The sequence below is a fragment of the Mastigoproctus giganteus genome, chromosome 12 (genome assembly GCF_048544385.1).
Source record: "Mastigoproctus giganteus isolate SK-2022 chromosome 12, ASM4854438v1, whole genome shotgun sequence".
Classification (NCBI taxonomy): Eukaryota; Metazoa; Arthropoda; class Arachnida; order Uropygi; family Thelyphonidae; genus Mastigoproctus; species Mastigoproctus giganteus.
In genome coordinates, this window is record NC_143586.1 from 154,473,624 (window position 1) to 154,499,805 (window position 26,182).

Sequence of the window (26,182 nt, forward strand, 5' to 3'; positions counted from 1 at the left end):
CTCGAAATCTGCGGCCATCAATTTATAGGCCGATGCTGCAAGGTCTCGGGAAGACAGCAGCTTTCCGTTTTATTCTCAACCAAGCTCTGGGATTTTTGAAATAGCTAGCGTTGTTCGGATGAAACAAAACACTCTTTGGTTGACCAAAGAAGTTTTTGTTGCGATGCAGCGATCCAAAGTTCCATTTACTGGCAATAGACATCGGCTGTAACCGTGTATTGCTTTTATTAGGATTCGTCACTTCAAAATAGACTACACCACCGTGGAATGCAGTTCTCCTCTTGGCTGTTATGATGGTAAAGCACTCATTTCTCTCCTCCAGTAACAATTTGATCCAGGAATGGTGCCTGATAATTATAGATACAGAAAAAAACAGATATCATCTTTTGGTGTCAGATTTTTTGGAGACAAGTCTTGCAAAATACATTTTCCAAGTTTGTCACAATTTGCAGTCCTTTTAAATGATGGAATGAATCCAATTGAGAAACATAAGTGTACCTGTTACAATAAGATAAGCTTCAACTGTGGTCTGCAGGTTAATGTCCAAGTCAACAAGTCTTCCTGTTCAGACATCGACTTCGGTGATGAGAAACCCGAACTTCTGAAACCAAAAACGGGGACGTCCTCTTATTAACTGCTTTCCTTCATAACCTGTTTTTCGTCACTACATTCGAGTTATTTCCTTTATGGAATTCAGTTTAAACAGCTCAGTATGTTTTATTTAAACTTCCATATTGCTTTGAAGAAAAATTCCGCTCTAAAAATTTACTGATAAACTGCTAATTAATTTCTATGCAATAATATTACACAACACAATAACAGATCGTTGTCTTGTGAGCAATAGGGCCTTTTCAGAAAACAGTTAAAGGCTGCGTCGAGTCCGACAGAAACCACCTCAACCAAAGAATTTGTAAATCGGTAGAAAATTCCACACCCAACAGAGGATGGAAAACACCAGAGTTCGAATCCCTTCGATGACGAGAGAAATTGTGATAGGTCTTTTCACAACGTGGCTGAATTAGTCTGTCTCAGGCGAGGGTTGCACGGTTTTTGATTCAGGAAACTTGAGTTTTTCATCCAGGAAAATCGAACACAGAACACATGCAATTTTTACAGATATAATATATAAGGCGCAATATGGCCTAAGTCGCTAAGGCGCCTAAAACCCTACAACCAACAAACAAGTAGGAAGTAGCCATGACAGTTTTTAATTATTCTAATACATTGGTACATTAAATTCCATCAAAACACTTCCTTAAATAATCGATATTTTGCCTCGTTTTAATACGAATGTCCCTATTTTCATTTATCCCATAATTCCTAGAGTGATACCATTCTGAAAATTAAAATAAGTCTGGTGATCAATAAGACAGATAGTTTAAGCCAGTTTTCAAAGGAAATATTTGATCAGAGTAATTGCGAAGTAAAAAACATAAACTGTCTTCCAATTTAGGTTCACCATCTTCCTGCACATAAGCACGTATCTCACAACGAATAATCTTGGAAATTTAAGACACTGAAGAAGACCAGATTCAAAACAGTGACCAAGCTAGACCGAATAAATAGCCTGCTGTCAAGTCCTTCTGCCGTAAGGGACTCTCGAGGACTTGTAATGCCCACTACCCAGCATTAGGCCTACTTACTTAAGTAACTACTACTGCACTCCCAGAGCTTTGTTTAACGCTGACGGTTGAACTCATGCCGCCGCTGCCTCAGGACCGGAGGGAGGATGGGAGAAAACAGCAGATTCAGCCCACAGACGCAGGACAGGTTTCTGTTCGTTTGAGCGAAATAATTGCTTCGTCATCCCAGAACCCGCTCATGGGTCCGCTTTTCTCATTTCCCTTCTAACCGCCACAATACTGTCGACCGTATCTTTTCAGCGGCACCATGACATTTGTTCTACTCCGCAATCTGTGCCGCAAGGAAGGAACAGTGGGGATGGTCACAGAGGGATACGGTGGGAAGTAAGAGATTCTTTAGTTTTGCCAGACGGCTTTTGGGCACAGCTTTCCTCAAAACTTTCAGTCCAGCAGCGTGTGTGGTTTTGGTCTCGAATTGGTTTTCATTTCAGCTTGCTTTCAACTGATTACTTCCCTGTCGAGTCCACTGAATGCTTGCCGTTTTCTGTTTCCGATTTTTTAAAAGTATTAATCGAAAATATTGGTGTTTTCTGCCTTCTATTTTCTCAAACCCAAAACTGCCTTATTCGCGAATAAAGCAGAGTCTACTGCATCGCACGTGTGGAAGGGGTGTTTTCTTTAATTTTTGTACTCAATGGAGTCTGCCTGTTCGATAGAGCAGCACGGACCCGTTGTCTGATGTTAGGTTATTAATCTACTTTGTGTACCGTCCACACCATAGAGCAGGAGTAATGCGAACGAGCAACTTGGTACAATAAAGTCACAAAGATTTATACTATGACAGCTCATTACATATTTAATGACTTCATTATAATAAATCACAAAAGGGCCGCTTTAATTTCTACACAAACTAAGGGTCATCAGTAACACCACAGAGGCCATATCAGGAAGCGTACATTACGTCACGGATACCTTTTTGTCTGTCCTCATCATAAAGGAAGTCCAAAAAACTCAGAAATGAGTCAAAATAAAAGGTATTTATCTGGAAACTAAGCTAGTTAATTAGTTAAAATGTTTAGAGAATTATAATATAATAATTTTTATAAAAAAATCACTTATATGAAATTTTTACTCCAAGTAAGACATTATTTATATTCCAATCAAGATAAAAGATGTTCTATTTTTTACTTTCTGAAGAGTCATTGTTTTAACGCCAAGGAAACAAACTAACCACGAAGAGTTAATATTTTTATTTTGCAAATTGTGCGTGCTTAAAAGAGGCCTATCTTCCTGGATGAAAAACCCTTGGACACAAACCATGCAACCTTTTTCCCGAGACCGACTAATCAGGTCACGATATTAAAAAACAGCTCAGAAAAGTTCCTTCTCTTTAAACTGGACTCGAACTTTTTTATTTTCAACACGGTGTGGGAAAGAAGTCGATTTGCAACCACTGTTCCACCCACGAGGGCTTTTCGAGAAAGTCAAAACCGTCGAAAGTAATCCACTTAAGTAAAAGTTATTCTGAATCGATGCTTTTTATTTTTTTTTTTAGTCGATTCCACTTCATTGAAAGTGTCTCCATTCGGGATCTTTACTTAATATAAAACATCTGCATGCATAATTTACGTAATGGACTTGCATGATTTCCTTGGGGATATGCAAATGAGTTGAATTATAATAGCGAGTCTAAATGAAGAGTTAAATTGGTAGTTCATTCAAAAATTGAACTATGTTGAAAAGTATTTAAAGTGAAATTTTTAAATGTGTGTAGGAGAAACACCAAGGCTGCCTCCCCGAGGCGGTGGACGGAAACGAGGAGTCCCACTAGGGGCCCTGGTGACTAAATGCCGGAGGAACAACAGACCAACATAACCTAACACTACACCACGCACACTATTTTACAAACCTACACTATCTCTGGCATTCTCAGAATTTGTATTGAGACAGAGTTTAACTCGCGGGTTATAGGAGAAACCCCCGGTGCTGCTGGACAATAAACACTACACACTATGTGCAGGAGAAACTCCTTGATAGATAACTTTATTTTGACTTTTCCAAGCTTTTGTTTCGAAGATTGTATGGTTTTATTTCGCAGAAATAATGGTTTTTCATCCCATAACAAGAAAACACAATACGATAAAAAAAAATGCACAGACACGACATATTTGGCACCTCACAGCCTTGGTATCTTGGTGTTTTGTACCTTTATGTTATGATGATAGTTACAGTATACATTCGCCCTTATCAGACATTACGTTTCAAGGATTTCGGGATATGATTGCTGAGTTAGCTGACCTAACTGGAGAGGTTAACACAGTTTTCCTTTCCACAGACAAACTATCTATGGAAGAAACGCGAAAGTTCCAGACTCCTCATGGCCTATCATCGCCATCAAGGAAAAATTTAAACACTCCCTGCGATTACTGTTCAGGTGGTGAATAAATACGGGTGTAACCATGTATTAGTCGAGTGAGATTTCCAATAAACACTAAAAGAAAATAGAAAACAGTAGTGGTGAAATGGGGATACCTTTCACTTTAATTTGAAATTAAGACCCTTAATTGAGTGATGTTGCCATGGAAATATGATGTTCCTTAAAGCTAATTATACGAGTAAATTGTCAATTTGGTGGAGTCATGTTATCCAACTAACATGGGACAATGTGTGTGTGCCTTAATAACCTTTTTTGGGTGAATAATTAAGGCTTGCTGACAACGACCAACACACAACCGGTAAACAAACCAACCTGATTGATGTCTATTGTATAATTAACATAATATTAGAATTATGAAAGCACAAATGTGTATTTTACATTGCGATTAAAATTAAAACAAATTAACTTAACCCTAGAATTACTACACATATTTAGTGCACAGTTTCCAAAACAGAACCATCCTCATACATCGAAAGTAAATATTATTTGGGTAGATTCATTTATAAACCTCTTTGTTTATGTTCATATATTTATTTAAATGGCAAGAGAACCATGTTTATTTCAGCCAGGCCTGATTTTCTCTTATCTTTGGAATCACCCAAGTTTCTTTGGAATTATCCAAGTTTCTCTAAATTTGGATGATTCCAAAGATTTTTTAAGATTAAAATTGGCAGCTCAGAACGATCAGTACTCGTATAAAATTATATTTTGTTCATGGCCACCTTGAAGGCAGGAATATTTTAAAAGTATTCAGGGGTAGAAATATAAAACTACAGTCTGGACACATTGGCAAAGAGATATTGAACGCATTGGTTAACTCACAGAACACACAGTGGACTATAAATTCTGGCATTTCCAGAATTTGTGATTTTGTCAGTCTGCAGTTTTCTTATCTTTGATGTTTGCTTGTTGGTGAAGAACCTCATGGTTCTAGCTTTGGTAACAACTACAGAAAACTATGTTCTAAGATAGCGGTTAGGCAGACCAGCGTATATGACTCACCCCAATCTGCGTTCTGCGTACAAAAAGTAGCTTTTGGAAGCAGATGGGGTGTTGTACCTCTGGAAAAGAATAAGGAAGGCTTCTATGCAATGGTTCGGTTCTATGAAGCCAAAAAAGAGATTCCAGTTGTCTTTATATAGTCATATGGATATTTAAGGAGGTAAAGAAATTCGATCCGACCGGATGTGGCTTGGGTTTTAGAAAAGAATTCAAAGAGAAACAAGGGACAGATTGCGCGTAGTGATGTCGGAGAAGGAATTCTTAAGACACCACTAAGAATTCTTCGCGTGACGCTTTAAAGGAAAACGTGTTGGTCCATATGGATGCCCAGTTCGATTCAAGTAACATCATCACGTGATGTCTTAACACACAGAGAAGAATTTAAAAAAAGAAAAGAAAAAGTCTTACCTGTTGTCTCCATTTCAGCGGCGACTTTCTACCCGAAATGAAACATCAATGCAATTCACGTGCTCCGGGGGATCTCCCTTTACAGAAGCCGAGATTCGCTGCTGCTATTCTTTAACCACCCTAACTAGTGCACACCCTGACAGCAACCATCGCACATCATTTACGTTTAGCGACCACTTTGTGGAGTCGATCCTCGTGTAGCTGCCAGGATGACATCTTAATCAGCATTAATTCAATTGTTTCCGTCCCCCGATCATGTGAGGCCTCCCCAGCGGGAAGCTGTCACCAGCTCGTTCAACCGCTTCCCCCCAAGAGGGCTTTCGCGCCACACAACGAAATCGATTGGCACACGTACGACTCGCATACACACACACACACACAACAAACGGTACACGCACTACTTACCGCTCCCGGCAACCGACCGCGTGCAATGGATTTGTGACGTCACAATGGAGGTCCGCCACGTCTGGCTGGAAAGCCGATAATGTAGAGGAAGTCGTTGTGTCATTGGCTGGAGGTGTTGCGACTCATTTGTAGGGAGTCGTCGGTTTAAAGTGCGGATGAAAGGAGTTTCTCTGCACACGGAACCAAAGGACTGTTTCGCTTCTCTCCCCATACATCATCAACCCCCAGGTTTTAAACGTTTAGATGACTTCAAAGAAACTGGTGGATAATTTCTTTCCAAAGAGTTTTTTTTTTCGATGGCTAAAGTGGAATGTTTTGTGGGGCATTCCCTTAACTAAGGTGGATTTACACAATTGAACAGGATGGTCAACTGCTACATCGATCCGCTTGATTCGCTGAATGTAATGATTCGCTAAGGCGCTCAGAACAAACAGTGGAACACGCGAGAACGTTAAAACTAAGAAGTCGTGGGTTGCCAATATTTTTCTTCTCTTTTTTTTCCCTTAAAAGAAGAATGCGAAGAATTTTTCAGTTGATAGTACGAACTTTTATCGATTGGCAATCTTCTTAAAACACTGGGTCAGTGATCTCAAACTTTTTTCAGCAGAGCGCCCCCTTCCTCAGATTTTTTTATATGCTTTATAAATTTCTCTTTCCCAAATAGCCTCGTGGTATCGTGTAGGTTTGAAGTCATTGAAAAACAAATACGAAACAAAGCGCGCACTCTAAGCCAGTGAATGCGAGGTCATCAGTCAACCCAATATACCAAATCTAGGTTATTTGATGGTTGCCTTCAATCTGGTCAGCTGCTCCAAATTTAGGATGGCAAAACTTTGGGAATTTATGATTTATCCTTTAGGTAGCGCAAAGTTTCCATAAGATGCCTGGTTCTCTTGTTGTTTAAAACTATTTGAAATCCTTACTTCAAATATCTAAGGCGCTTCCATCCAGATGGTAGAATATCTCCAAAGCACTTGGACAGGTGAAAGCGGTAGCAGATCTTCCATTAATATGTTCATTCCAATATAATCGAGAATTTGTCTGATTTTCTCAGCTTCTGTTTCTTAGATCAGGGGAATTTTCGTGACTATTTTGGGTGATCGTAACCGATATTTGGGTACAGAGATGAGTTACAGAACCGGCCTACCAAATTCAAATACATTAGTATACCGTACAAAAACACTCCCTTGACAAAAAATTAGAACCTTTTGCCAACATACTTAAACTTACATTATGCAAATTTAAGTTGTAACGTCGACTGATCACAAGTTGCTTGGTGTTAGATAAATAGGGAAGACCGGTGGTCCTTCCGATTTTCAGGAAGATGTTATTATTGGGGCACATTTAGCAGGAGCCAGAACTAAGAAAACAAAAGAAATCACTGGTGGTCAAAAGTGTACAAGGAGTGAAAGACCGAAGGAGATGCAGCCCTAAAAGGAAGAAATGTGGCACAAAGCCGGTACTCCAAAACGAAACCGTAGGAATTTAAGACGAACTGTGAATCAGCAGAGAACTCCAGTGTGCAGAAAATGACTGAAAAATTCAATTTAGATTGGGAAAGACCCATTTTTCTAACCGAACTATGCGGCAAGGTTGAAGAAGCTGGGATTTGTAGTCATGTGCCAACTTCTTTCTTTGAAAAATCAAAATATTCGACTGGAGTGGTGTCGCCAAAACCAAGAACAGATTATGGAACAGAGGGAAAAGATCATATGATCTGACGAATCTCGATTTACACTTTTTTTGAACCAATGGTAGGGTCAAAGTGTGGCGTGAACATCATAAAGCCATGAATCCAAACTGTTTGTCCACTACTGTTTGTCCAAACTGTGTGTCCACTACTGAAGAGGGAGGTGGTATCATGGTACAAGGTATATTCTTTAAGGGTTGTTATCTCTTTCTGTCGTATCCGACCAACTTCACCCTGCAGTGCTTCATCGAATCTGAATTCAGATTCGATTGTATTTTTTTTTATTTTTTATTTTATTTTATTAATAAAAAGATACACAACAGGTAACCATTAACAGTGTATCTGAGATCAGATCAATAAACATAATAACAATAATGTGAAATCCTACAGGACGATAAACATTGATACAAATTCAAACAATAAAGCATATGTACAAAAGAGGATTGTATTAAGTTAAGTTACCGGTAAAACAAGTAATAATTAATCCGTTAGAGAATAGAAAAATAATATAACAAATAATAAGCTACAATAATTAGATGTGAGCTAGTCACTTTGCAGTTTAAGTGAAGAGGCAAACTTGTGGATGGAGTTCATCAGTGATTGGGAGTTGTCAAAGAAGTCAATGAGAGAGTCATTTGCTGATTTGCTGATTCTGTTCAGTGGACTGAACTTCATTAAGTCCGTGTTGGCAGAGTCAAGGCGAAACGGTGTAAGGTTCCTGACTTGTCTACAAGGAGCATTGAAGTTTATTTTACTCAGGATATCAGATGCTTCATAAATTCCAGTGATTACTTTGGCTAGGAGGGCGATGTCAGCAGTAACTCTTCTAGTGCACAGAGGCCTTAGATGAAAGTAATCACACAGCGATTCATAATACACTGAGTGATAGAATAGAGGATTGCGGTACGTAAGGTAACGGATAAAGTTTTTTTGGACTGCTTCAATTTTGTTAGTTAAAGTCTTTGTGTGAGGATTCCAGATGGGTGAACTGAATTCAAGGATTGGCAGAACAATAGTTTTATAAAGGATAACCGCATATCTGTAGCTTTTGAACTTGTATGTGTTCCGTTTGATGAATCCCAGTGTTTTGAATGCTTTGCTGGTGATTTTAAGGACATGGGCATCGAATTTAGCACTGCTGGAAAAGAGAATCCCTAAGTCGTTAACTTGGTCACACCTTTCGATGATCACAGAGTTAATACTATACTCCGTTTCATTAGTTGTGGAGATCTGCAAGATGAGAAAGAGATAACTTTGCACTTCGAGGGGTTAGCAGACAAGCCATTCAGAGATAGCCACAGAGAGAATTTATTGAGAGCACATTGAAGTTGTTGAGAATCGGTAGTCTCCTTCACTGCTGAGTAGATCTTAAGATCATCTGCATAGAGAGCAACTTGAACATTGGAGGTGTAGATGAAAGAAGGAAGATCATTTACGAAAACAATGAAGAGAAGAGGACCTAAGGGAGAGCCTTGTGGTACTCCGCTTAGTGGTATAAAACAGTCTGAGTTCACTTGATCTATGATAACGCTCAAGGAACGATGCGTAATATAGCTGCGTAGCCATGAGAGCAAAGGGTCACGGATGCCATACAGCTTAAGTTTTTCCAGAAGTTGTTCGTGCGGGACTTTATCAAATGCCTTAGATATGTCTGTGTAGACTGCATCAACTTGTAGGTGGTTATCAAGAGCTTCAGAGGTGTATTGCCAGAAAGGAAGTAAATTTGTGACTACTGACTTGCCACTGCAGAAACCATGTTGATTCTGATCGATAAAAGGCTTGAAGAATTCGAAGAGATGTTTGTGCACTGCTGTGTCGAAGAGTTTAGCCAGGCTGTTTTGCAAGGTTATGGGTCTGTAATCGCATACGTCATTTTTATCACCTTTTTTGAAAATAGGAACTATATTGACCTGCTTAAAGTGATTAGGATACTTCCCCAGCCTGAGAGACAGGTTGAAGATCCGCAGTATGAGGGGTTTCAATGTAGTGACAGTCCTTTTCCAAAATAGGCCTGGAATGTCATCTGGGCCTCTAGTATAGTCATTTTTCATGCTTTATGCATCTGAATAGTCATTTTTCATGCATCTGAATGTATCTTCGACACATTCAGATATAATTGTATCTGAATGTTTTGAAAAAAAAAAAATTATGCAGGAGTTTGGAGTTAAAGAGGGAGGAGGATTGAAATGCACATTGGAAGAAAAAAAATTAAAAAATAACAGAAGTAAACCCATCCTTGAAAGAAAACATTTGTTCCATTAAGAATAATAACTACTCCTGTATTATTCTCCGATGTTTCTCTTCATCCCTTCCACCGAGATCTCTCCACTGATGCGACATAAATCGTTTGCCATTTGGGGCGACATGACATCCACGACAAGCTTTGTCCGCTTCCATAACTGCGCATTTGAGAAGTAGCGATGCCGATCAACCCGCTTAATACATACGCGCATGCACACCCACTCAGCTGAACTCCGACCTTAGCTACAAGCATAAGAACAAAGACCGAGCGAATGTCTTTCTAGAAATTCCTCCAGTCATCGATGGGAGTGAAATCCAAATACCTCCAAAGGAGGAGGAGTGGTGTATGGCTTCTAGTATTACAAATATTTTGTCTACAGGAGAGAAAAGGAATAATATATCATCATTATATAAGGATTTAGATTTAACAACCAAAAAAACGACGAATTTAAAATCGAAACGTATGAGACTAACACCTTAAATAGCAATTAGCACAGCAAGACTTTCCTGACTGGAGGAGTAATAAGAAAGACTAAAATGTAGCGGTCGGCATGGGTAATGGAGGTCGAAACAAGTGGTAAACAGGTGGTAAGATTTATTTTAAAAGACACAGTAAACAAAGATATTTGAATATTTATAAAATTGAAGGTTTAGACGAATAGGAAAAGACAGCCATTCAAAACTAACGGCGTTTAAAACGGTTTAGCACTTTTTTTTTTGAGGAATAAAATTTTAAAGTGTGTATAGTGTAAAGGTAGACCCATGGAGCAACTTATTCCAGAAGTTAGCAACTCTCTGGCTAAACGAAAAACATCCCCTTAAATCAGTCTAAATCTCTTCCCTCATAATTTGAATTTATGACCCACTTTTAGAATCATTTATAACAGTCAAAATTTCATCCCGTTCGTTTTACTTTCATCTCTCAGAGCTTTACACGCCTGAATCAGGTCATGGAAAAAAATAAAGGTCTTTTTTATACTCTGGCAGGGAAGTAAACAACAAATCATGAATACAATCATTAACTGTATTTAGCAGTCACGCAGGCTTGAACCACTGTCCACTCAAGAGCGTATGGTACTGCGTTCTTCTTTCGACCACTGTGGAAAGTACTGTATATATGGGTAATAAGTAAGAGTGTCCTTCAGTTTAGTATTATAGTTGAAAAAGAAATAAAAAAATATGTATATGAGGTAGAGAAAATAAAATAGAATGCCTCAATGAAGTAATTGGCGAAGAGTGAAGGTAAAATAAATACTGAAAATAAATATCAAAGTAAGATAAGTTTAAAATAAATGCCATAGATAAGGATAATTGATAAACGGTTAATGGGTATGTTCTTCAACAAATTTGATGAGTAATAAATGCTTTTTTAAGGTAATGGGCGTGTAGAGATATGGTAATACCAAGGTAAAGGGTGTAGACTATAGAGTATTGACATTATCAGAAAGAACGTCCATGTGTCATGAACAGTAAACGTCCCCTCTCGTCACAAACGAAAACTTTGTCCCTACCGAACAGTATGTTGTACATTGTTGAAGTATTCCGACAAACTATTGAAGTCAGAGATGTTTACAAGTAGCCAAGGTAACTGCCCGATTATCCACACTACGAAGAACACTTCGAATGTCATGTACATACGACTCTTCCCGCGCGTTCTTTCAAGCAATAACAACCACCACGTTTCTTCCAGTGTAGTGAACTCGAAGTGGTAAAGACGTGAAGAAATTGTTGTGGATATTCGGCCAGATGTTGTGGTCGTTAGAGAGGAATGGAAGTCTTGGAGACCAAAGAAAAAAGAAGTCTTAGCCGAAAGAAAATAAGCAGTAAGAAGGAGAGAAATGTCGGCTTTTAAGTGGCGGGAACAAACAGAAGGATAAACTAACACATGTGCAAGAAACGCTGAGAAAATACGAGTGTCGGAAATGGGACTAACGGGTGAGGAACCATAGCACTTCTCACGCTAACCACTGAAGGAAACATAACACTCTTTCAGGTCACTAAGTGTGAAAAAAAAAAAAAAAAAAAAAAGGTGGGGAGGGAAGAAAGAAATTTGATTAAGAAGTTCTGCTAAGAAGTCTGTATATTAGAAAAGTTCTGCTGGCCTCTCCCACCAAAATGGCAATTTAAGATTTAGGATTCAGTAATGGTTGAATCTCATCCGAGAAATCTAGGTAGAAAACGCAAAGTACGTTAACAAAAATAATGAGAAAATTTGCCTTCAAAATCAAGGTGTCGTGGGGACGATTATAATCTCTATGGTCAAATGAATGACCTCTCAGGATGGTCAGAAACGGTTATCAACTTTATAACTGCATTCTTGGTAGTTGAACGTAATATGTCATCGTGGATAACACAGTTGGCATAATTACTGTCCTCTTCAAGCTGCGCGTTAAAGATCTGAATTCGAATTCCGTCAATGGCTCGAAGAATTTTATGGGTCTTTTTCAGAAAGTGACTGAGTTAGTCGGTCTCAGGCGAGGGTAACATTGTTTTTCCCCTGAAACTGGGTTTTTCGTCCAACAAACAGAAAATCGATCCTAGAACACACGTAATATCTTCAAGTCTTTAACGATCTGAACTAGATGAAGCAGACTACTGAATTTATTATTTAATTTCCACCAGATTATTAAAAGTAGGACTGTTTCACGTTCTCTTTCTATAGCCAGCAAGGTTTAAACTGCCCACAACACGCAAGTCTTAATTGACTATTATTTGTATTAGCATTGAATTACTTTTAAACAAAAAGAAGTGCAATACTTGGTTTTATTCTCCCAGAAACTTAGGTTTTTACGTTTCTTGGGCTCTCCTGAGCAGAGTACCACACGACATTCAATTATCATTCCCCTGTGAAACTCTTAGCTCTTTCCACGTGCTCATTTATCCAGTATATACGTTTGAAATGAATTCTGGGACAGTCGCCAATCACCTTTATAGGCAAAAAAATTGCATAATTCGCAGTTGCACAATTTCCAGCAATCACAGAGGTGTCCCACGATAACGAACACAGATCAGCAAACTGGATTTATGTATGGTTGTCACCAACAAAAAAAATAAACTAGTATTGAACTTGTACCATTCCTTAAAACATTCCTTACTTACTAATGATTTCTATGAAGAGAAAATAAAACCATTTTATTTTTTTCAATGAGTGCAATTACTCGAAAAGGATGGGAACCGCTGGTCTGGACCTTCGCGATTGGTGAGTGATTCCATTACTACTCTCCAATGTTGCATAATGTCTCTGACTGCGAAGAACAAATTTCTTATTTTTAACAAACGATTTTTGGGAAGGACACTACCAATTTGATATTATTTTCACTCCCTTTTTACACTGCCAAATGTTCGTAGCCTCTCACCCAGCTGCCTTTAACGCCAGGTGGATATTTTGTTACAAGCCTGTCCAATCGCAGTAAGTGCACTTGACACCAGTGCTATTAAAGTATCGGGTTTCATTGCTAATGGCCAATGGACTACACCTGGCACGCACTTCGAGAGGTACTTGGGTAGCGGGAGGGGTCCACATCGACAGCGGTTTGCCACTATTTGTGGATAACACGATGACCCTCCAAATGTTAATTTAAGAATGACAAAAACCCTTGAGAGAGAGAGAGAGGGACGAAAGCATTACCGCAGAGAGGGAGTAGTGAAAGTTTTGGGTTAAGTTGAGGGAAGAAGTTTTTTGTGATATTGAATGGAAATGCCATTATGGGAGGGTTAAGTAACTAAGATAATCGCAGAACTGTCCTAAAAGGTGCTGGGGGGAAAATACCTCAAGAAGGTCAAAGAACAAGACATATGTTCGCTTTATTTTTTTAAAAATGTGGTCCACGTGTAGATTATTCGAAATTAAGTGTAGTCGCAAAGCAAGAGAATTAATCTGAACAGTGCCATGTTTATTGTTAGTGTGAAAGAAACATTAAGCATTTTTTTTTTTTTAAATTGTGAATGCTTTCAAAGGGAATTGGAATATTATTTTTTTTTATTTCAAAATTTAAATTAGAAAATGAAATTTTGTAAATAAAGAAGAAAGAAAAAGTCATTCTTCGAACTTTGTCGATTGGACCGCACTCCAACACAAGTCCAAATCAAAATCGTGCCGGTTTCGATGAGAAGTTGCACGTTGAAGTCTGAACTGAAAATTCCTACCTACCACCGAGACGAAGCCCTCCCATTCTGTCAGAGCACCCTTTAATTACCATTTTTAGGGAACTGCAACCCTCCTACCGCTTAGCGTACAGATTACTGCTTCGGGTTGGTTCGCATCTCAGTATTGACGTCTTTGTTTTTCAGGACGGCCAAACAACAAATGACTACTCTCAGAGCTGACGTTGTCTCTGTCATTTCACGTCTCCCAGTGACAACGACACAGTCACGCGCTTCATTGCACGTGCTGACTGCACGCTTAATGAATCACAAATTTGCAATCACTGCTCTTTCACGTCAAAATTACAGGCTTCGTTTTCCGACTTTCTCGAAGGTGGTCACCGAGTCCACGCACATCCAGCTCCTTCTTTCTTTCCTCACATTTATCTTCCCTTCCTACTATTTTCTAACCCTCTCTAGTTTGACTAGTCCTTTAATAGTAATTATTATTCTGATTGTACGTGGGATAAAAGAAAAATGGTAATTTTTCGAGATTTAAAATATGATTCTAATGTCAGCGCCATCTATTATCTAAAATAGCAACCAGTGATTAAATAAATCTTTACAAAAGCTTTTTTGAAGCCCGATAGCTGTTTATTTTGTTTATAATTTTTTAATTATTATATAAAATATTAGGAAGATTTAAATACAGATTTCTTTCTTCTTCTCTAAATCATATATGACAGAAAAATGTACAATTGTCTCAAAGTTAATCGGAAAAAAAATAATAAATATATATATATTTATTATATATATATATTAAATATATTTATATTTATATTTAATATATATATATTAAATTTAAAATTCTATTTTAAATTTAAAAAATTTAAATTTTTAAATTTTACATCAGAAACTTTTTAATCTTAAATTTAAAGATTAAAAGTTTTAAATTTCAGATAAAATTACTATTTATAGCGAAACTTGATAACATTAAATGCAGCATTCACTCACACTGTACACTTTTTTACTGTCTGTATACATCCCATTTCAAGTGCTCAGATTTACTTTCATGGGCTGCACGGTACAGTTAGATAAAAATAAAAATAAATGAATTAATAATCCATTACCGTGTTATTTAATAAGCTAAACGAGTCATCAGTTGATATAATCGCCCGCCTTCCACACAGGATGGAAAAGACATCAGTTCTAATCCCTTCGATGACGTCAGGAAGTTTTAAGAGCCTTTTTCACAAATATGGCTGAGTTAGTTGGTCTCAGGCGAGGGTAGTATGGTTTTTTCTCTATGAAATTGGGATTTTTCATCCAGAAAACAACAAATAGACCACAGAAGACCACAGGGTGCAATATGGCCGATACGCCTGAAACTCTACAAAAAAGAAATAGGAAATAGTGTATGGAGGCAATGCTACTAGCCAAAATAATACGAACTTTTTATACAGTATCGAATCAGGCCACCTTTGTTTCGAATAACATCATGTGTGTGGAGCTGTATGGATTCTATACGGTGTTTTAATGAGTTCTGGTTTAATTGTATCCATTCTTCCAGCAAAATATCGCGTAGCTGCGACAAAGTTGAAGGAAGAGGACTTCGATTCGTATGGCTCTCTCCAGCTTATCCCACACATTCTCAATGGGATTGAGATCAGAAGAATGTGGGGGCCAGGAAAGATGAGGGAAATCCGTGTCACGTTCTCTGGACCATTCTGGCATAACGCGCTGTTGCGTTGTCATCCATAAAGTGGCATCACCTTCGGGATAAAAGTGTAAGATGCAGGGCTCTGATACAAATTCGGGTACTCCCTGGATGATATTCAACCTTTTTTAATGGTATCAACAGACGTAGTACGTGCCATCAAAACATTCCCCATACCATGATATCACCTCCAGATGCTTGGGTTGTGTTAACAAGGGAAGCAGGATCCATCGCTTCGTGTGGTTCTCGTCACAATCTCTGCCTGCCATCAGTCCAAAACAAAATGTATCGCGATTCGTCCAACCACATGAATTTCTTCCATTGTTCCACTGTCCAATCACGACGTTTTCGGCACCACTGCAAGCGAATTTTTCTGTTTTTCTCTGAAACAAACGACTTCTTCCGATTAGGCAGGTGACTGCCAATATCCAATTTCTTCAATTCCCTGCGCTTGGCATACGGGTTGAAATTGGATAGTTCTGGGTAGAAAATAACATTTGAATTCAGATGTTATTTTCTGCACAATGGATGTCCTATTTTTCCCTACAGTCCTCCTTAGAGTACGAAGGCTTCGCTCTTGAAGTATTGCTTTTCTGCCAGATGTGTGAAGAACAGATTTATTTTCAAGTCATTTAAAACCCTTGAGATGGATGCTTTGAGAAACCAATTGTGTCTTTTTCTTAAATCGTGGCTCCTGATAAACGTGCACCCACAATAAGACTTTTTTCAAAGTCCGACAGATCTCGCGTTTTCTCCATTCTGGCTATAGATTACTTCAATTGAGCAGATTGTTCAGTCTTTATACTGAAGAAGATTTACAACTTTCTTTGCATCTATTTGAATTTATTTGTATTTCTTCTGTTCGTGACTGTGTCTTAACATCCAGGGAAGGGAAGAAATATCCTGCAAATAGTATTGACGCCAAAAGCTGCTTTAAGTTTATATTTTTGTAATTCTATTTATATTCTTCGTAAGGTAAAGCAGCTGTATATCTTACAGTTACGTGACTAATGAATTCTTCGTGTCGCTCAGATCGCGTTATCATTTCTCTACCCATCTTCACGCGGTTTTGTTTCTTATCAGGTGCAATTGGTGTTGAGCCAGCGAAGTTTTATATGAGTTTGACATTCTGCTGCTTAGCAGATGGGGTGTGATTCTTCCGTCTTCACCCAGAATCTCCTGGACCTTTGAATTTTACTCTGGCGTGGTGGAAGTTCTCAACTAGTCGTCGGCAGTAGATAGTCAATCTTAACACTTCTTTCACAGTCTCTGTAGCAGCAAGTACCAAAACGCTGTTTACACTTCAAATCTTCCATTCAACGTGTCAGAACTTGAAACTGTGTCAGCGTATTCTCCTGCCATCTACTCGCAGCTCGTCGAAACTTTAATGGCGCTGCCATTTTCTGCGAATTAAATGATCATATGTGTATACTTCAAGGAATGCTAATCAATCTTTTTATGGAAAAGTATCATTATAAGATTCAGTTATAGGTATTGCGTTTGAAAAGAAACATTGTTGTTGTTGTTTGGTTTTAGGAGCATCGGAGACTAAGGCCATGTTTGCTCAGTGCTATATTGTCTGTAGATTGCGTGAGTTCTGTGGTCGATTTTCAGTTTTCTAGACGAAAAGCCATGATACCCTCACCTGAGATCGACTAACTCGGCCACATTGTGAAAAATACCCATAAAATTCCTCCCATCATCGACGGGTTTCGAACTCAGGTCTTTTTCCATCCGGTGTGGGGAAGACGACGATTCTCCCAAATGTGCTACCCAACAGGGCAAAAGGAACACAATTCTAATATGAATCACTATCATTAGATCACAATCATCCAACAATAAGGGGAACACGCTCGTCCTGACCACCAGACAATTCCCGAGACGAGTTCTTATGCTCTGTACAAGGTGATGCCCAGCTCTTGAAGTAACAAATCCAATTCCACTATATAATCAAAATAACATCCCAGCTCTGCCAAGACAGTGTCCTCTTTCCCCGATGTTAGGGGGATATGAACATCTTCCACGTTTTCTACGGATGAGAACACGTCGAGAATCAGTTTAAAAACTAAATCCTCAGCTTGTGCCTGTCCTGCCAATAGCCACCCGCCACTTCATATCTTCCAACCGTCTACATTGCATTCTAAAGAAAGAGCTAAAACTGCATTAAAGCCATTTTCTTCTACCACGATTGGAAACATTTCTGAAACTCGTTGATTTTTTAGGAATGGAAAGTCGTCAGTGACATTCCATCGAAAGAATCCGTATTCTCTCAAAAATTACCACATTGAACATACCGCCGCGTTATGAGAGAGGACATTTCTGATGAATAAAGGTCAAGCAGACCAAAGCACTGATCGACAGGAATTTCAAATCCTGGAAGAAAGTAGTGAAAACAAACAGGACGATGTCTTTGGAAAACGTTTCGTTGGAATTTCAGATATTCACTCGAGCCATCGTAAGCGCTTTCACGGTCTACAGAAGCTAAAACCTGTGAGAACAACCAAAAAATAAAAACTGGTTTGAGGAAACCGAAGTACAACTAGCCTGACTATTTCCAAGTCCAGACCTGAACCAGAACCTTTAGGATGAGCGGGAATTGGATCAGGATGTGGACATTGCATTCCCCTTCTACAGCTAAACGGACAAATTCCTTCTGCCTGTTTTGCGAGGAACTAATTGAAGAAGGGCCCGTGCTGTCACTGGGGGCACAGTTGGACCTACGCCTTCGTTGTTATAGGGTTTTAAGTGTATCAGCAACTTAGTCCATATTGCGCCATATATAGAATTTTGCAAATTGCTATGTTCTATTTTCGATCTGCTGTTTGCTGAACAAAAAACCCAAATTTACCGGAAAAACCATGCTACTCTCGTCTGAGACCGACTAACGCAGTCATGTTGTGAAAAACTCCACCCGATGTGGGACGGATGGTGATTATACCAGCTGTGCTACCTACGAGGGTGCCTATGCATCAGTCATTTGTTAATTGAAATGTTTTTCCAAACGTGATGATGTCCAGATATTTTATCTTCTGTTCGGTATTTTTTTAAATGCTTGAAAGTAGAGTAGAGCAAGGAAAGAGGACAGAGAAGGAGTTTGACGGTAAACAGTTCACATTTCATTTAACATGACTGTGATTTCGCTCCCCATGATGATCTGTTGGTTTGGAAACACAGGATTTGTCTTACGCTGCCTGCAGTCGAATTTCCTCCTGGTGACAATCATCTTCATCTGAAAACTGCATCACATATTTCAATGAACATATTTCAATGTTTGGCGGTTCTGCTTGTCTTGTAATAGAATCTGATACGCCACAATTAACGACCTATCATAGGATCACGTAACGGCTGATCAAAGGGCCAACACGACTAAATAACACTGCTATCTACCTGCCAATAGATATGTAGCTTGGGAAGATTCAATAATGTCCTAGAAAAATGTTCTTCTAAAGCGATTCTGTAGAATATGCTATTCAATACACTCACCGGATTGTCATAGCCACCAATTTTCTTTCACCAAATTGTCACATATACAGCGAATTGTCATTCACCAAATTGTTGAATACACTGAACTCTTATACAACGTCTTGCAACGAATGGACGTGGTCTAGTAATGTTCTGATTGACCACAGTTGTCAGTCTTCGTTTTGCATTCGTTTCAAAGGACCCAAAGACCTACGAAAATGCACTTCTCGGATTTCGACACTGTTGCCACAAGCCTCCCGGCCAAAGATACATCGTATTGTCCTGAAGAAAATGGGTAAAATTTGTTGTCCCAGGAGTTTACTTTCCAGTATTAATTCCATTCTTCTATCACTCATACAGAGATAATTTAAATGAAAACAAAAATAGTAAAATTAGGATTAGCATTAATATTAGTAGAGGGAAATGATGCAAGAAAGCAAGCTTATACAGCTTCAGCTAAAAAAAAAAAAAAACAAAAAACCTTCCCATTTCACTTTTCCATTCGCTCCAAAAGTTTGTCCAGTTCTTCCATGAATTTGTTTAAGCTATCATCAACCTCCACAACTACTAACCAGATGGAAGTTTGTTCAAACAATCAACCACTCGCTGGCTAAAGGCAAACTTCCGCACATCTATTCTGCAACCATCCATCCTCAACTTGAATTTATGCTCCCTCACTGCATAGTCCGAGCAAGAGGAAGAACCCCACCAATCTAATCTTTGAATGGTTTGAGCAAGCTCAAACCATTCAAAGCTTTATACATCTCAATCAGATCACCTCGCATGTGTCTGGTCTCCAACGTCTCCAGACGCTGCAATTTGCAGAACTTAAGCCTTTCTTGGTAAGAGCACCTTTTGTTCTTCTCACGAATCTCGTTGCCCTTTGCTATACTCATTCCGGCAGCTCTACATCCTTCCTAAAATGAGGCCTCCAGACCTGTATGCAGTACTCAAGGCGTGGCCTGAGTATCCCTTATACCAGGAGTGGCCTACTTAATTTGTGATGCGATCTACTTTTTTTCCTTCAAAATGTGTCGCGATCTACCATCTCAAAAATTACATTGCACAAGGTACACAAATCGAGGGATGACTGTATATTTAAAATTCGTCGTAATCGACCGAAATTAAATCCGCGATCGACTCGTTGGCCACTCCTGCCTTATACAAAGGGATAATCATCTCCTTATCCATGCTAGCAAAATCCTGAATATCATTAAACTCACGAGCTTTCGTTTCTCAAAAAGATTCCTGGGTACCATCAGAGAAGATTGTTTTAGTTTCTTGCCGAACCATTCATTCACTGCTTACTGAACCTCTTCAGACCAGTACTACACGGTCTTTGAAGTCATCCCCCCTTTAGTTTCATACTGAGCCAGTAGCGCACTTATCATCTCGTCGTAGCCTCAGATGATTGACGAGATCAAGTCGACGAGGGAACCCATCTTGTCAACGTTCTATTGAATTCTAGCTAGTTATGGGCAATGTGATCTGATGCTCATATTATGCCTTTCAACTTAATACGTCTGTTTCCCACGAAAGTGCAGTTAGACAGCCATTTCGAGGAAGTTTTCCAAATCCTGGATTCAATTTTTAAACGTTGGGACCTATTCACACACACACACTCCTCTTGATAAGAAACAGTTCTGACCAAACATACTTGTGAGGAACACAGGTCTTGATGAATTTCAGTGGGGTTTCACCCATTCTGCATTCAAAGTACGCCATTTTGAATCTAAAAACAGATTGTAGACAGTGTGAAAAATAGCAAATGCATTCAAGATGCGCTAACTGACCTAAAATAACACCTTTAAAAACTTTACTCCTATAAAAAACATTCCGAGATTTTCAATAGGCCAGGTGTCATCAAGTCAACAAATGAGTTATTGACTGTACAAACTGATCGAGTAGTCATAAAGTGACTACTCGATCAGTTTCTAATGATCGTTACGTTGTGTTCTAAATTAGCTGTGATTTTCTTTAGAACTGACCCAGTTCTCTCAACAAATCCCAGTTACACTGGGCTCCAAAGCAGTTTTCCAATAATACGCTTTTTAGGTCACGTCAGAACTATTTTCATAGTTTATCTTCAAATAACAAAGGAAGGAAAGGATCCCAACCATAAACTTTTGCTACAGTTAACTATTAAAACTGTAGATGAGCTAATTGCTAGAAGGAAGTACAAATATTTTATTTCTGCCACTAAGTCATAATTCTTAAATGGAAAAGAATTATTTTCTTCTGAAGTGTTACTTGAAGGGACAAAAAAAAAAAGGAGAGAGTCTTTGAAGAACGAAAAGTACACCATGTAATCAAAAAATATTCTTTGATCTTTCTATTGCCATAATTGGAACTATGAAACGCTTAGGAAAGTTTTCTATTATCATCCAAAGTTGATATACCATCCTCAGATTCATTGTCTTCTTTTCAGGTCCTCTGATGCAAGATCCTTCAAGAAGTTTGTATTTTTGACTACGTCCTTGTAGTGTATATATATTTTTTATCTATCAGACTAGTCACCAAAACTGAAATGCAATTGGTCCAGAAATGCTCCAGAACTTGGATTCCACGTTGAATTCTTCAAATTGGAATTCATGTTTACGATTTGGCTGTGAACGATAACATTTTTCACAGCTAAAATCATTCTAGTCACCAGAAAATTTTCTTTTTCTAAGGAAATTCCTTTAGTTTTAAAGAACAGGTGGAAGCTGTTGAAGACCAGATCTGAAGATGGTAGCTGTTCGATCGGTTAAAATCGCACAACACTGATGATAGCCAATGCCACTACAATGGCTACTTAGGAAACATAAAATTTGGTTCTTAATTCTACGACCTTATATCAACGGCTCGTAAAATTAAAAGCCAATATCTTAATTCTTCAGTAATCAAAAGGCGAAGGTTTTGAATAATCCTCCTATTAAAAATGATCAGTAGAATGGAATTTTATGATAGGATCTGTGTCTTTATTGAAACCAAAGAGAAGCCAAAAACAACCTTAACCCATTGTACACTGCATGGAAAAAAATCATAATAATCCGCAAGGCCTCTGAAAACCATTGTGACCGTGCTAATTTTATTATCACCAACTACCCAAAATGGTTGGTTATGGTCCATCCACGTAATTAATATAGCTTCTCGGTGTTGGAAAAATCAACAAAATGATTTTGGACAGCAGTACCACGAAACCCCTGGGCAGTGATGAATGATTGGACACATAAATACAAGGAGATCGAATAAAATACAGTCTGTTCCATCATGTAAAGGCACACCTGTGGGTTTGAGGAAACCGAGATATTCTAAACCCCCATCTTCTAAGTAGGATCTCTCACTTTTATTCATCTATCTTTTCTTCTTTCGCCCTTCTGTGTTTTCTGTTTATGTGGTAGTCAGTCAGCGGAAAAAATCACATCATTGTTGAAAGACCGTGTGTGTGTGTGTGTGTGTGTGTGTGTGTGTGTGTGTGGTTAGTCGACCACACTCCCGTCCCCACAAAAACACATTTGCGTTTTTTTTCCTCCAACACTTCTTACCCTGACCTGCAGTTCGGAGTCTTCCATGCGGAAATCTGCGGTTCCAACTGAACACCAATTTACAACACCATCCGACCCACCGGCCGCTGTCAGCGACCTAAACGGTCAACAAGAGCGTCCGTTGTCCCAAGTGTCACCACTCCGTGATAGAGTGATAAATACTCTGGCAACTCTTTGTGCGAGAACTGTGGGGGGAAGAGGAGAAAAGGTGAAAGAGAGAGAGAAAGATGGAGGGAGGTATTCGGACCTTTCATAGACGCTTAACATCACGGATGGATGAAGTTCTTTTGAGAGAAGCAGTCCGTGAAGAAGGACCTGTAATGGATTGTAAAATCCCCCGAGATGATAACTTGGCTAATGTCGCACACACAGAGGGCTACTCTGAGTTGTTGTACGAACGCGGTTGGGACGCTTTCTTCTAAAAATATATTTTTTTGTTCTTGCGAACGCCGGGCATGCGCGTAAGGCACCGTTACTATTATTAAAATTTGGGGGTTTGAATAAAATAAAGAAATTGAAGGGTATGAAAGAAATTTCAAACACTTTCACCTTTCAAAAACCTTCTAATTACTGACTGGTAATTAAGAAAAAATGGAGAGGACGGCAAGTTGGCAGCTAAAGTTGAACAAAACAGAAAATCCTCACTGGTTTTTGCCCATGCATCCTAATAGCAACATCCATAAGCATCTTAGCCGAGAAGATTCAACCCAATCTCGATGTCCTGTACACATGTACAATGTTCTACCACCACACAAGGCGGCATCAAGATGTGGGCGGATAGAAATGCTTAGTTCTTTTTTTTTTCTTACCCTGACTTTTCACTGCATTTCACTGTGAAGCTGTCAGCCCCAGAGAACAGAACTTTGTCTCCCTTAATACGATAATCACACCAGCTGCTTCATCAGGCTTCGTTGCTGGCACCACGATTACACCTCCTGCGCTTCCATCCCGTGTTGAAATAGCCCGGGGTTCGATTATAGCAGGATTTGTTTTCCATCTTCTCACACAAGGTAATCGAGTTGAGTTTTGGGCAAGGGTTGCATCGTTTTAACTCCCAACAAAACAAACCAATATCCACTATTACAGAACACGACACAGCCTTAGTTACCTGGACGCTTGTTCCAAACAACAGACTGGCTATATTGATATTTCTAGCCCATCAGAGAATGGAAGGCCATGAATGCATAATACAAGAAATTCCATTTTCTTTTTTTCTACTTATATATTTATTTATTTAAAATATAGTTATATTTTTGAAAGGAAAACAAGGACCTCATCCATTCTTCACTTCTGCAGATTCATGTTTCAAAGACTAAGAGTGGAGTGATTTGACAGGAGATCACAGCTCAAGATTCACACTCAGACTCCTATCTGCTATTTCCTTTTCAACACGTACATCATACCAAAATATGTCTCCTAATCTGCTTTCAAGATCTTTGCCCTCATCCAAAAGTCTGATGACTTCATAGATAAAAATTCTAATCAGATAAAGAAAATTCAAATAATAATTAATTATTTGAATCAACGAATTATATTTGTACTGTAGATCAAGAAAACAAAACAAAGAACGTACAGCTAAATATTCTCCTGCGCCCCTTTAGAAATCTCCCCTTAGTGGCCTACTATCAGTCCATGTACATAATTAATATCAGAAAAAGCACGATTTGCAAAGAAGCACTCTTTACAGGGGCAGATGAGACAATCAGCTGTTCGGATTTCTTGTAAACTGTGGGATTGAATGGCTTTAATTGAATGGGTTCAATTGGCATTGCACCCACACGTGATCGCCAATCCTATTAGCAAATTCCGATGATTTTGCACTAAAGAAAATGTGGGTGAGCTGCAGATCTTTCCCCCTTCCCTCACCCTGAAGTACACTCGAAGCCACGCCGCTGCCATAAACCCCACAGAGACGAGTTTAATCCGAGCATTACGATAATCACTTTCTTTGCGCACGCCACGCTCCGACAAGCAAACTCGTGAGTCGGAAAACAAGACGCACACCACATCGCAGGCTACTAAATACGAGTCAATTTTCTCAACGAGCTGCAAATAGAGGAAGGGGGATGGGAGGGAAAAAAAAAAAAGGCGCATCTCAGCTGGCGTCGCTCGGCACGCTGTTCTTGCAGCCTATCAGAGGGCCGTGCAAGCAGAAAACTCAATTAGCGGCAAGAGCGCCCCGTTTAGCACACTCGCGAAGAAGTGACGATAAACAAAAATTACACGCGCAAGGTACGCACCTTTATTCGAAGTGGTCCGTCTCCCTCCTGGGCACGAGGATCAATTGTTTGTGCGACACTAGAGAGGAGCTCGCGAGCCGGACTGAATCGCTAGACACTCCTTCTTGCTGCTTAAATATGAAAACGACATCGTCTTCGGCCGCTCTGGGCGAGGATCGGGAAACCTCCCCTCGAACAGCCAACGGCAGCTGCTGGACGTTGTCATGACAACCGGGTATCGATCGCGTCCGCGCTTCAATTTTGCTGACCAATGAAGCGTTTCCCCCGGTAGCAAACTGTTGTCACGTGAAAAGACTGACAAGGCAAGAGACGCGGGCGTGGAAGCACGCGCTTCCATCCGGCACCTAATGATTAACGTTATAAGGTTGCTCGCGCACATTAGGGTACTTAAAACGCCGCGATTTTTGGCGCAGACATTCGGAGCTGTCCGTTTCCTGTGTCGTATTGGGCGAAGATTTAGTATTTTGGACGCACAATTATCGTGTCAAGAAGTTGGGTTTTTTTTTTAGAGTCGCACAACGACACCCCCCTTTGGAGTTAGACGACTTCATTCTTATTGGGACACGTTCTTGGGACTGGGCTGGTGACAAAAGTGTTAGAAGAATTTTACAGCTCATTACTCCTTTCTTCCTGGTGTCGTGCATCGCTGGCCTTCGTTCTGTGCACGAGCATCCTTTACAGGAAATGGTTGGAAGTCATTCACGCGCTCACAATTCATGTTTTTGTTTGATGCCAACTTTACAGCGCGTCGCATTAAAGTTCCGTTTAAATCACGCTAAGCTTTTCCACCCACCGACAGCCCTTCACCCGTGCACCCAAATTCTGCTTGTTTACACCACACATAATTAAGTTTGTAAGAATGATTCTCGCGTGGTAAAATGGGCTTTGTTAATGTCAAGTGGAAAGAAATCCATGCGCTGATTACAGCGACTGAAATAAGTCTCTTTGAATGGAGATGTTTGGGACCCATTCAAAGAGATTCGATGATTGAATCTCTCTTTGAATGGCCCAGAAAGAGCCATTCTAACTTATGGGATGAAAAACCATAACTTTTGCCCAACCAACTGCGTATGAAAAACACTCATAAAAATTCCTTCCATTAAACGAGGTTCGAACCCAGGACCTTTTCTACTGTTTGTAAATGTAGATGAGAAGGAACAGTTGTTCGAGAATATGACACTTAGATCACGTATTTTATTAGTGATTAATAACTCTTGAAGTTCTATAGTGTAATCAAACTGAATGACTTACTTACGAGGATCTTTGATAAAAGGATCTTTGATCTTTATAAAGGATAAGACTACAGCTTATCCTTTAATGGACCAATGGACCAATGCAAAACCTACAGAATCAATAATGAAATATGTCAAATCCTTCTTTGATTCAG

General features: G+C 39.3%; 1 protein-coding gene across 1 annotated transcript in view; it reads right to left on the reverse strand.

Annotated features, from left to right (window-relative positions):
* The window catches only part of LOC150077524 (paired box protein Pax-6-like), a 107,169-nt gene extending 82,300 nt beyond the window's left edge, over window positions 1–24,869 (reverse strand). Inside the window, exon 1 of the mRNA XM_090386910.1 lies at window positions 24,796–24,869. The gene's annotated coding sequence lies outside the window, so the exon portion shown is untranslated. The remainder of the gene's footprint in view (window positions 1–24,795) is intronic.
* Window positions 24,870–26,182: the final 1,313 nt, after the last annotated feature.